Source organism: Ochotona curzoniae, unplaced genomic scaffold, assembly GCF_017591425.1.
Source record: "Ochotona curzoniae isolate NIBS_2020 unplaced genomic scaffold, NIBS_Ocur_1.0 contig_1783, whole genome shotgun sequence".
In the NCBI taxonomy this organism is placed as follows: Eukaryota; Metazoa; Chordata; class Mammalia; order Lagomorpha; family Ochotonidae; genus Ochotona; species Ochotona curzoniae.
The window spans coordinates 1-12,759 of record NW_024465193.1 but is presented as its reverse complement, the minus strand read 5'-3'; positions in this window follow the sequence as shown (position 1 = coordinate 12,759).

Genomic DNA, 12,759 nt, shown 5'->3' with positions numbered 1-12,759 from the left:
AAACAGATGTTCCAACGTTAGGAGAAATGAATGAAAACCCGAGATTTTTCATGAAAAAAAAAAAATCTCCATACAGTTTTCCTTGTCTTGAAAGCCCTTTCTTTTTCTAAATCATTAATCACAAAATTATTGATAACTTCACTGACTTAGTTTTTTTTTTTTTTATCTCAGTAGTCAGAAGAAAGGATGAGAATGAAGAATTTCAGATGTACAACTTACAAGAAAGAAAGGGTCAGACATACCAAGAGTTTAGTGAGTCTAAGAATTTTGGGGCTCAGGGGCAAAGAGATCACCCTCTTGAACTGCAATGACTGGTGCTGAGCCAGTCCAAGGTTAGGAGCATCTTCCTGGTCTCCCATATGGGTGCAGGGTCTCAACACCTTGTCCTATCTCTACTGCTTTCCCAGACCACAAGCTGTGAGCTGGATTGGAAACAGAGTGCCAGTATTAGAAATGATGTCCATATTCATCCTGTCGTGTTTATAGTGAGGACTTCAGTCACCAGGCTACTGCACCAGACTCTAACTGCTAAGCCATCACACCAGAACCCTCCTCTGACATTTTTCAGATATTTACTAGCATTTCTATGTATGCACACTCAATTATAATGTCAGCAAACATTAGATATTAATGTCAAATATTTTAACAGTTGCAGTTGCATCTTAAAAAGTATAGACAATTATATAAGTAAAACTTGCAAGGCTCATTTTTCAACAAGCAGTTCTGGGAGAGGCTAAAATAACTCCCAGGATGCAGGAGAAAGATCCAAGAGAAAGGACTTCAAAGAATTGCCTTTAAAAATCTGAGTTGTGCGGCATGTGTGGTAGGCTAGAGCTAGCCAGTGTACATTAACCATATTGTGTGGCATAAAACTGAATGAAATTTGGGGTTTAGGGAAACTTTGTGTGCTTCATGGCCGGTCAAGGAGAAAGGTCGACTAGGGTTTTCAGGATGACTAGTGAGGAAAGGAAGTAGCAAAGCATGCTTGTCAGAACAAATACGGTATCTGCACATTGGATGTGGGACTTCATTGATCTCATGAGAGAGATACATGGTTGCAAGGAGAGCTGTTACAGAATTGGGCTACAAGCAGGATAGAGACTATCAGAGAACAGATGAGATTCAAGTGTAACAGCACATGGGAACTCAGCATTTATCTCTGCACCAGGTATGTGAACTGTGCCCGGAATTATGAGGAGCATAATTTGGCGGCCTTTCAATACCACAGACGGATATTTTACCGCACCTGCCAAGTCATCAAACCAGGCTGTGAACTTCAAATATGGTATGTTGATGAGTATGGAAGGAAGCATGAGTATCAAAGGAAGCATCTGAAAGAAAAAGAAGGGAAGAAAAAGGAAGAGCTCACAACAGTGAGAGGTAAGTAGCACTGTTGCTTTTAAAATAAGTAAAGGAGCCACCTGGGGAATATTTGTCATTCAACTCTAAGGAATCAAATGGAAAGTAACAGCTGGAAAAGCCCAATTCAAATGTGATTTCAATTTAGCAAAAACAAAACTTACTTCTCAAAAGAAGGGAAGAGTTATAGAGAGACTCAAGCACAGGGAGAGAGAGAGAGAGAGATGGAGAAAGAGAAAGAGAGAGAGCAGGAGAGATCACCAGTTACTGTTTTAACCACAAAGGCTGCAAGAGGGCCTAGGATGGCAGCCTCGTGGCTAAAGTCCTTACCCTGGACATGCTGAGATCAAATATGAGCTCACTTCATGTCCTGACTGATCTACTTGCCTTCCAGCTTCCTGCTTGTGGCCTGGAGAAGCAGTTGAGGACAACCTCAATCCTTGTGCTGTTATAGCCACAACAGGGACCAGGAAGAAGGGTCTGACGTTAATTTTTAGATTGAAACATCTTGGCCTATTGTGGTCACTTGGGAGTGAATCAAAAGACAGACAGATTTCCTCTCTGTCTCTTATCCCCTTTGTATTTATGATTTCATATATCATAATATCATATATATATTTATATAAAGATATTATATCACGTTATGTTATATAATATCATATTATATTATATCATATATGTACTGTTTACACTATTTTTTTTATCTAAATTTGTGAAGTCTATCTCTGGCTAAAACCAGGAGCTCATGTATTTCAGCAGTTTAACTGTTTTGTACTCATATCCTGGGTACTTTAAAAGACCAGAAGATAGGATAAGGGGAATCCAGATCCCAATCTAGTCATTATATGCTTTAATATTATCATAGTAGTAACTTGAAACAATGTGACCTAATACTGACCCATTTTTTATTTCTTTGACTCCTGGGAAAGTTTGATCAACATTTTCATTTAGTTATTTTAGCTTTTAAATACTTTGTGCACAAAAATATCCCAGAACATGCATTTTACTTTTTTTTTCATTTTTCTTTATATTTTTCTTTTTTTTTAAGATTTATCTTTATTATTATTTTTTTTTTTCATTGGAAAGGCAGATATACAGAGAGGAGAGACAGAGAGGAAGATCTTCCGTCCGATGATTCACTTCCTAAGTGAGCGCAACAGGCCGATACAATGCCGATCAGAAGCCAGGAGCCTCTTCCAGGTCTCCCAAGCAGCTGCAGGGTCCCAAAGCTTTGGGCCGTCCTCGAATGCCTTCCCAGGCCACAGGCAGGGAGCTGGAAGGAAAGCAGGGTTAGTTAATTAGGGTAAAAAGGTTCAACGGCTATAGGAACGTGCATAAGACTATGATTTGCACTTTGTTTCCTTCATGTATCTGAGGTGATGGGCAATATTGAGGGAGAATTCTCACCAGTTACCCCCTCCACCCCAGGTCCTTCATGTGAGACACACTCTAAGATTCTCGCTCAAGTGGTTTTGATAGTTGATCAGTTCTGAAGCGCTGCCAGTCTCACCAATCCAAACACAATGAGGTTCTTGAAGACTCCACTGAATGACTTGGTCCATCATAGTCTCTGTTGGTCAGTAGTTTGCTGCCAAAATATAGCTGCATTGGTTGAGTGATGTGTTCTGTCTTCTGTCTTGTCTTGGTTAGGGTTCTGAGTCTGACATTTTGATTGTGGAGATCCACAAAGATAAGTTCAAGCTCTGAGGTGTTTACAGTCTAAATTTTTTTTAAAGATTTATTTTTATTATTTTTTATTGGAAAAACGGATATACAGAGAGGAGAGACAGAGAGGAAGATCTTCCGGCCGATGATTCACTCCCCAAGTGAGCACAACGGCCAATGCTAAGCCGATCCGAAGCCAGGATCCTCTTCCGGGTGTCCCACGCGGGTGCAGGTTCCCAAAGCTTTAGACCGTCCTTGACTGCTTTCCCAGGCCAAAGGCAGGGAGCTGGACTGGAAGCGGGGCTGCTGGGATTAGAACCTGCGGTCATATGGGATCCCGGGCATGTAAGGCTAGGACCTTAACCACTTGCGCCACCACGCCGGGCCCTACAATCTAAATTCTTGTATGTACTGGCAAGTACAGCGCCTGGCACATTCCATCGTCCTGATAGCTGGTGGTTGCAATTTCTGGGTTGCTTCTGTTTTCAGCCCTGATACTCACTGGACCAATGAATTTTGCAGTCCAGCCTGGTACTGTCCAGCAAATACTCAGCCTTCACATAAGCCAGTGTGGACTGCCCACTTCTTCACAGCAAACCCCTTTCCATTACCAATTGACAAATTAGCCAGCTGTTAGAGCTATTTTGCCCAGCTTGTCTGACCCCCAGGTCTGGACCACATATTCACTAGTGAAAACTTTGACTTGCCAGGGGTTTCCCAACCTCCTCCAATTGATCCTCTCCCTGACCCAGTTGTCAAACATGCCATTGTGTTTTATTCCAGGACTTGGCAAATCTGGCTTTCCATTTGGCTTTGTATGGGCTGATGAACAGTACAAGCCAGAGCAGGTTACGGAAATTACAATTTCCACAATGGTTTCCTTATATTAGAGAGAACATATGTATTTGCTCTTTTGTGATTGACACATTTTATGGTGTGGCTGCTGCGCGGCTGCACAGTGGCTGCAGCACACCCGCCGTGTGCTGGTTTTGCTGTGTCTTCTCCACAATAAAGGCTTCGCAAAGACAACAAGTGTCCGGGTTTGACTTGCTGGCCAAGGGACCCTGACAAAGAATATCGGTTTGTAGTTCTGTTTTTGTGTTGTTTCTCTGTGACTTTGGTGCTAAAGTGATATTGGCTTCATAAAAAATGTTTGGAAGATCTGCATCAGTTTCTACTGCTTGGAAAATTTTGTGAAGGATTGGGGTAAATTCCTCTTGAAATGTGTGCTAGAATTCAGCAGTGGAGCCATCTGGTGTAGGACTTTCCTTGTTTGGGAGGGCTTTAATTGCTGACGTAAAACCATTGCTAATAATAGGCCCATTTAGATTAATTGCTTCTAGATTCAATTGTGGTGGATTGTATGTGTCCAAAGATCTATCCATCTCTTTTTAGTCATCTGATTTGCTGCAGATAGTTCCTTGTAATATTTCCTGATGGGCTAGTGGGGAGTCTGTTTTGTTACTTTTCTAAAAGAACCAGCTCTTCGATTCATTGACCTTATGTATAGATCTTTTATCTCTATTGCTTTTATTTCCTCGATTGTTTTGATGATTTCCTTTTGGCTTCAAATCTTAGGAGTGCACTGTTGTTGTTTTTTCTTTTCCTTCAACTGCAGTGCTGGCCAATTTACTTCATGTTTTTCTAGTTTCTTGACATAAGCACTGATTGAAATGAACTTCTCCCTAGCACTGCCTTGATTTCCCTTATGATTTCCTCCCTAACCCACTACTCATTTAGTAACATGAATTAGTCTCCATGTGTTTGCAAGTCTTCCTTGGTGTTTTGGACTCCTTGGTTTCTAGCTTCAGTCAATGATGGTCTGAGAAGTTGCTTAGTATAATTTTAAGTTTTAAAATTTGTTGAAGCTTAATTTGTGGCCTATAAGATGGTCAGTTCTGTAGAAGATTCCAATGCTCTGATTTTAAAGAAAAAATGTATTCTCTGTCTGTATGATTAACTGCTTGATAGATGTAAACAAATGCATTTGCTCTAGAGTTTGGGTGAGTTCTGTTATTTCTTAGCTTATTTTCTGTCTCTTTGATCTGTCCTTTGATGTGAATTGGGCATTAAGATCCCTCACTATGATCATATTTTTGTCTGTTTCTCCCATCAAAGCCATTAATATTTGTTTCACACAGCTAGATGTTCCGGCATTAGGCACGTATACATTTATTATGATGATCTTCTTTCTGAATGGATCCTTGGATCATTATGTGGTGTCCATCTTCATCTCTTTGATGCTCTTTACATCAAAACCTATGTCATCTGATAAAAGAATGTTTAGTCCTGCACGTTTTTGCTTACAATTCACTTGCAATTTCTCTTTCCATCACTTCAGTTTCCATTGCCTCTGATCTTTGTTGGTGAGATGTGTCTCCTCTAAGCAGCAGATCGATGGATTTTGGTTTTACCTGGTCCTCCTCTATGGCATTTGACTGATGAGTTTAAGCCATTTAAGTTCAGAGTTATTGTGAGTAAGTGGCAGTTTAGCCCTGTCATTTCAGTGTTGGGTTGTGCTTTGATTGAGACTTCTGTTAGCCTTTTAGTGGGATGTTCTCCACATTTGCCTTTTGCTTTGGTTGTTGCTATTCCTTTTTGTCATTCATGGGAATTTCTGTGAGTATCATTTGTTGGGCATGTTTACAAGAGGCAAAATCTTGAAGTTGTTGTTCATTGTGTGAAGAACTTCATTTCATTTGCAAAGACAAAGGGAAACTTTGCAATTCCTAAGATGAATTACTTGCTGGTCTCTGAATGATATCCATGTTCAATCCGTGGCCTAGATTAGGAAAATGCCAGTTATGCTGAATAACACACACACACACACACACACACACACACACACACACACACACACACACAGACAAAACACTCTTTTTTTGAATCTTGTGGATGTAGATGTATAGAAAAAAGGCAATCCTTAATATCAATCACCATAAGACACTATCAGGGATCCTCCCATCCCGCGGAAGAAATCACCTGACACTTGAGAGAGTCTCCAAGGCGCTTCATTCCAATTTTCCATTGTGACCGTTAACTCTGTTGTGACCGTTAATTCCGTTATGACCGTTACGACAGTTACGACCATTACGCTCCATCCCCTTCCCCACCAAGTCCCCCGCTTATCTGTCAAACCTGACCATTCAGCTTAAAGATAACCATGGCACACCAATCAGGGCAATGGGCCAATCACATGGCAGGAAATGGTTAGTGCCCCATACAGCTTCCCCTTCTTGTTTTATCAAGCAAGGGATCATGCCTGTCTTAGGTGTTCCGAGTTCCGACTCCCCTAACCTGTCACTGGCTAACCATGTGGCTAGGAATGTGGCACCTGTCTTAGGTTGGTGAAGCCATATCGGATACTTACCCATCTCTGGCTACTGGTCCAGTATGCCTAGCCAGACTTCTGGGGATTCTCTGTTGTGAAGGGCAAGCACAGCGTGCACTAGCAGCTGCTGTTATTGCTGCTGACACTGTGCTCAAGGATGAAGCATCCACAGACCCCAAAGAATGATAATTGATAAGATAAGGCCCAGGGCTACTCTACCGGAACATTGGTGTGCAAAGGAAAGATCCTTTAGTATCCAATTTGTCCATTGCTCTACCGTAGCAATCTCTACTTTGCTGCTATTTATGGCTATAATTTGGGATCTTAGTTCCTATGTCAAATTATCAAATCGTATGGACCAGCTTCCACTAAGGGATAGCATAGCGGATAACTCTTTGGACAAATTCAATGCTCAGGAACCATTGGTGACAATGGAGGGAGTGACACACATTCCAGGTAGAATAAGCACTCTGGGGGTCCCGATATGATGGAAATAATTGTAGAATATGTACCAGCTCTGCAGTCCCAGAGCCATTCCAACATTGGTTAAGGACTCACTTAAATACAGAGCAATTCAAAAGGGTAGCATTAGCACTCATGGAAACAATAAACATAAATGGAGCTTGTACATATACATAAATAGCATTATAGATAGCATCACAACTGCAATTAACTTTAACATTTTCTTCCCATATTCTAGAACTATTACTATTATACTTACAATTCCTTATCACTACCTTATCAATAAATGCAAAAGCTGATATATCTGAACACCCACCCCTACTAGTGCAAAGTACCCAGACATTCCAAGACTTAGCAGAAACAGATTGAACAGGGTTAACACATGTATAGTTATACTCCACAAAGGCAGAATTTGAACAGGTAGGAAATCAATTGGTCACAGCAAGATCAGGTGCTACTCTTTTAGGAGTCACAGTACTTTGACAGCAGTCCATTCTGGGGGCCATTTCCAAGGCCCTAGACAGCGAGACAATATTTGCTGCACCCCTTTTATGGTGCAGTTTTAGCTGGAGATTCTGGCTGTCTCCTCTCTGATCTGAATGAACATCAGGCTGGTCAGCATCCACCACGTCCACAGGTTCATCTTACTCTGGCTTTCTTATCACTCGTGTCAAACGTTTTGGCACCCACACTGGTCCATCAGAATCCTACGGAAAAACACAAACCACTGCTTGCGTCCATCGTAAGACAGGATGCGGGCCCATCCATTGTTTTGTTAAAACATACTTTCACGGGCCCGGCGCGGTGGCGCAAGTGGTTAAAGGTCCTCGCCTTGCACACCCGGGATCCCATATGGGCGCTGGTTCTAATCCCAGCAGCCCCGCTTCCCTTCCAGCTGCCTGCCTTTGGCCTGGGAAAGCAGTCAAGGACGGCCCAAAAGCTTTGGGAACCTGAACCCGCGTGGGAGACCCGGAAGAGGCTCCTGGCTTCGGATCGCCATAGTATCGGCCCGTTACGCTCACTTGGGGGGTGAATCATCGGGCGTAAGATCTTCCTCTCTGTCTCTCCTCTCTGTATATCAGCCTTTCCATTGAAAAAAATAATAAAAATAAATCTTAAAAAAAAAAAAAACATACTTTCACATCACCCAATCTTTGCAGGGGCCTGTGCCAACAGCGTGGCGTTTGGCATCAGAATGGCCATCCAAATTCAAAATCAAAAATTTGAAAATATAAGTAACTAAAGCCAATTGATGTTTAGGACTATTGGGATAAAGGGTGGCTCCTACTCCCCCTTTTTGTTTTATTAATAATGCTTTGAGAGTTCCATGGGCACGCTCTACCACAGCCTGGCCTGAGTGATTATATGGGATGCCAGTGGAGTGTTTAATCGCAAATTCAGAACAAAATTTATCAAATGCTTTGGCTGTATAGGCAGGTCTATTATCAGTCTTATAACACCGTGGGACTCCCCAGGCTGCAAAAGCCTGAAGGCAATGCGATATAACATCTTGAACATTTTCCCCTGTATGAGCTGAGGCATAAAGGACCCCAGAGTAGGTATCAGTAGAGACATAAACAAAAGAAAGGCGAACAAAACTCGGAACATGGGTAACATCCATCTGCCATATATGATTAGGCATAAGACCACGGGGATCCATCCCAAAGCAAGGCTGGGATAAAAATGGGACACAAGTTTGGCATTGTCTAATAATAGTGCGGGCAGCATCCCGAGAGATTGGGAAGCACTTTACCAAGGTTTGTGTGCTAACATGCCACGTTTGGTGAAAGTGCTTTGCCTCTTCCTCCATGGAGAATGCTAAGAGGAATCTAGAAGCAGAGTCAGCCTTGTCATTGCCTTGGGCTAAAGATCCAGGCAAGTTGGAATGTGCCTGAATAAAGCCCACATAAAGAGGATTGGTCCGGGATAATAACAATTGTCGGACTTGAAACAGGGCCTCATGCAACATAGAGCGAGGTAAAATATATTCTACCATCTCAAGGCATTTAACAGCATTCACCACATATAAGCTGTCAGAAAGAATATTCAGGGGCTCAGGCACTAACCACAAGGCCAAAGCAACGGCGGCCAATTCTGCAGTTTGTGGAGAAGAGGAAGCAACCGCAATTGGGAAAATTTGGGTATCCAAGACAACTGCCCCTGTGCCACCTTTAGCCCCATCTGTAAAAGCAAGCCGCGCTCCGCTAATGTGCCACTCCTTAACCACCTTGGGAAAGCACAATGGGACTTCTTTGCAAAACTGCACCCATGGATGGGATGGATAATGCGTATCAAATTGCAAAGAAAAGCAGGATAGCAAAATGGCCCAAATATCTACATTTGGCATAGACTGGTAACTATTTCTCTAGAATAAGGGGTAACACATAAGCGAGGATAAACACCAAAGGTTTCTCAGGCTCTCTCCACTGCTTTAATAATCACTTGGCCCATAAGTTAAGGGAAGGTGGCAAGCACTTTGGAAGGTTGCATGAGTAAATACATCCAGACTAAATCCCCCACTCCCCCGCCATAGCAGCATAGCAGGAATACTTTCATGTATAATCAGAACAGACAATGGTTGTGAAGGATCACAATGTTCAACCTGAGCTTCTTGGAGTCTTTGCTGGACTAACTCAAGAGCCTTGTGTCTCTCCAAAGTAAGTTCTCGGGGTGAATCTAATGCGGTGTTTCCATGAAGTATATAAAACAGGGGCTCTAAATCTTTGGCGGTAATATGAAGATATGGTTGGATCCAATTAATATGCCCCAATACCTGCTGGAAATCATTAAGGGTCTTTAAACCATCCATTCTGATTTTAATCTGTAATGGGGCAACCTGACGGACTGTCATCTGTAGTCCCAGATAGTTTACATTGGGGCCCTCTTGAATCTTCTCAGGGGCAATGTGCAATTTACCGTGTCAGTTCTGGCTTCAAGCACACTAAGGCGGCCTGCACTTCTTCTTTCTGCTTTCTGCATTACGGCGTGCAGTGTCTAGTGCTAACTCGCGGCAGGCTGACCGTCAGACCAAATATTGTCCAGGGGACAGGGTGTCTTTAGCTAATTTTTTCCAATCATCAGGGGTCAATGCCAAGCCTGCTATCTGTTTCAGCACTGAGAGGGTGAAGGGGGCATGAATACCATAGGAATCAACAGCGGTCTTCAAATCTTTAATTAACTTGAAATCAAGTGAGACCCAGGACCGAACTGGGGGATTTTGTGCTCTATCCTTTGTAACTGGAAACACTTTCCCTGCCTTGGCAAAATTGTGCCATGAACTTGCACCCTGAGGCGAGGGGGCACTTACACAATCTCCCTTTCACTCCTGGCATTACCAAGGCGGCTCAGTTGGAGTGAGTGGAAGGTCGCCCAGATGGGGAGGCAGCTGCCAGACAAACTTTTTGATTGCATTGAAGTGGTCTTTAGTTTCTGTGCAAGTTCATCAATGTCCTGGCCAGAGGCCCCGCCTGAATGCCTGAGTCTGAGTATTCTTCACTGCTATCTCCACCTTTCAAGGAAGCTTCTTCCTGCATTGAATAAGTTAAATTGCCCATGTTTCTAACACAACTCAGATCCTTGCTAACCTGCAAACTTGACTGATCATTAAATCACAAAATTGTGTGATCGTTAACCACAAACTTGAATGTGCACTAGACTTCAAACCTGAATGGGCCATAAACATGTTGGATCGTGAATGGGCTGTAAACGCTATTGTAAATGGGCGGTAAATGCGATTGTGAGTGGGCGATAAACACGATCATGTGTGGGGTAAACACGATCGTGAGTGAACCTGAATGATTCTGAATGGCTGCTAGACCACTAGCCTGAAGGGTTGCTAGGCCTGCGCTTTAATGGTCACTACCCTGCGAACTTGAATCATTATTAACGCTTGAAGTTGAAGTGCGCATCCCCCCTGGTAGAGCAGTTTCCAGAGCAAAAGTCTCAGTTGTAAACTAATTCCATCTGGAAGCAGCTCCCTGAGTGATCTGCTCAGCTTACCTTCCTGGCATTCACCAGCTGACTTCTATCCAAAAAAAAAAAAAGCGCCAGTATTCTTGTATCTGAGTCACAGCACAATTATCAGGGTCTTCCTGTCCGAAGGAAGAAATTACCCGACACTTGGGTCAGAGTCTCCGATTTGCTTTGTTCTGCTCCTCTGTTAAAAACCGTTATGACCATTAAGTCCATTAGGCTGACCCCCACCCCCGCCAAGCTCCCTGCTTATCTGTCAAACTTGTCCAATCATCTTAAAGATAACCAAGGCACACCAATCAAGACAAAGGTCCAGTCACAGGGCAAGAAATGGTCAGTGTCCCCAACACTCATTCCCGACTGGTTCAAGAATAGGCTAGGATGACCACTATGGATGTCCGCATAGAGATTGGTAAGAAAACTAAAAATGGACCTGCCATATGACCCAGCAAGCCCACTGATGGGAATATATCCAAAAGAAATGAAATCTGCATGTGAGAAGGGAATCAGTATTCCTATGTAACAGCAGCACAATATACAATACCAATGACATGGGAACAGCATAGATGCCCATCCATAGAGGAGCACACAAGTAAACGATGGTTATTGTGGTTACAGAAAATAGCTACACAACACCGTCAACTCAGTCAGAGATCTGGCACTCCCCAAAGGCTGAAATTCCATGTACAGGCTGATGATGCACAAAAGCCAACATTCCCTGTACTATCAGAGCCCAAGCAGAGCTGGTGCCAGCACCCATGTCAGAGGGAGTAGAAGATCTTTGTCTCCACTACCCTGCTGCTCTTTCCCACTTGCAGTCCTTTCTTCTCCTATCCATTCCTCCACTGCACAGGATAGGTCCAGGAACTGACGTCTCTTCGCATAAAAAAGGTCTGTTTCTACTTGGTTCGTATTTTCTTTTGTCAGTAAATAATAGAAACTGTGCTGCATCTACTCAGTGGAACACCACTCAACCACTAAAAAGAATGAAATTCTTCCCTTTGTGACAATATGGACACAACTAGAGACCATTATACTCAGTGAGATAAGTCAACCTCAAAAGACAAATACCATATGTTGTCTCTGCTATGAGGCAAACCACATAGAATTATAAGATCAATATCCCTTCAATATGCTGTCTGTGCTATATTTCAGGTATTTTTGTTTTAATTTTCATTCAGTCAAACGAAGTATTTATATTCCCTTACTAATTTCTTCACCGACTCTATTACACAGTAGCATCATTGCCTTCAAGAAGATTTTTGAGTTTATATGTCATTTCTTCAATGGCACTTTGATCATTCAGGACTATGGTATTTACCTTCATGTTACAGTTAATTGTTTGTTTAACTTTCTGCTGTTGAACTTATTTTGTGGCTTTTCTATTATGGGGATGTACAACAACTGTGTGATAGAGACTAATGTATTGAGATGTGAAGATACTAAGCTGTGTACATGTCTACTTCCAAAACAAAGATGTACTCTTGGTGAGACTGTTCCCAACATTGCTAAAATAGAATGCTGGGCAATCTGCCATTGTCCATGTTATCAATGCTCTTGGATGTTTTGATTGGTGTGCAGTACTGCTGCATTTTCTCTGTATCTTCTCCTTATAAAATGCTGTTGAGTGTTGTTTTGTGTCTTTTCTGGAAAGCTGCAACTGTTGTAATTGGGTAGCTGCTCTGATGGTTTCCTCTTTTTAATTTGCCTTTTCATTGCTGGATGTATAGTTTCTTTCTTTGTTTCTAAAATGTACGAACTTATTTGAAAAATCACAGACAACTCCCAGATGGAGGAACATAGTTTCTTTCTGCAAATCAAAGTGTTTGAAAATTACATTGACCACTATGGGATCCATGTGATTTATACTGCAAAATTATATGATATTTGCTCAAAAGTAATACTGAAAATGTAAGGGATCTACATGATACATACTGCAAAATCATGACAATATATTATCAAACAAGAAA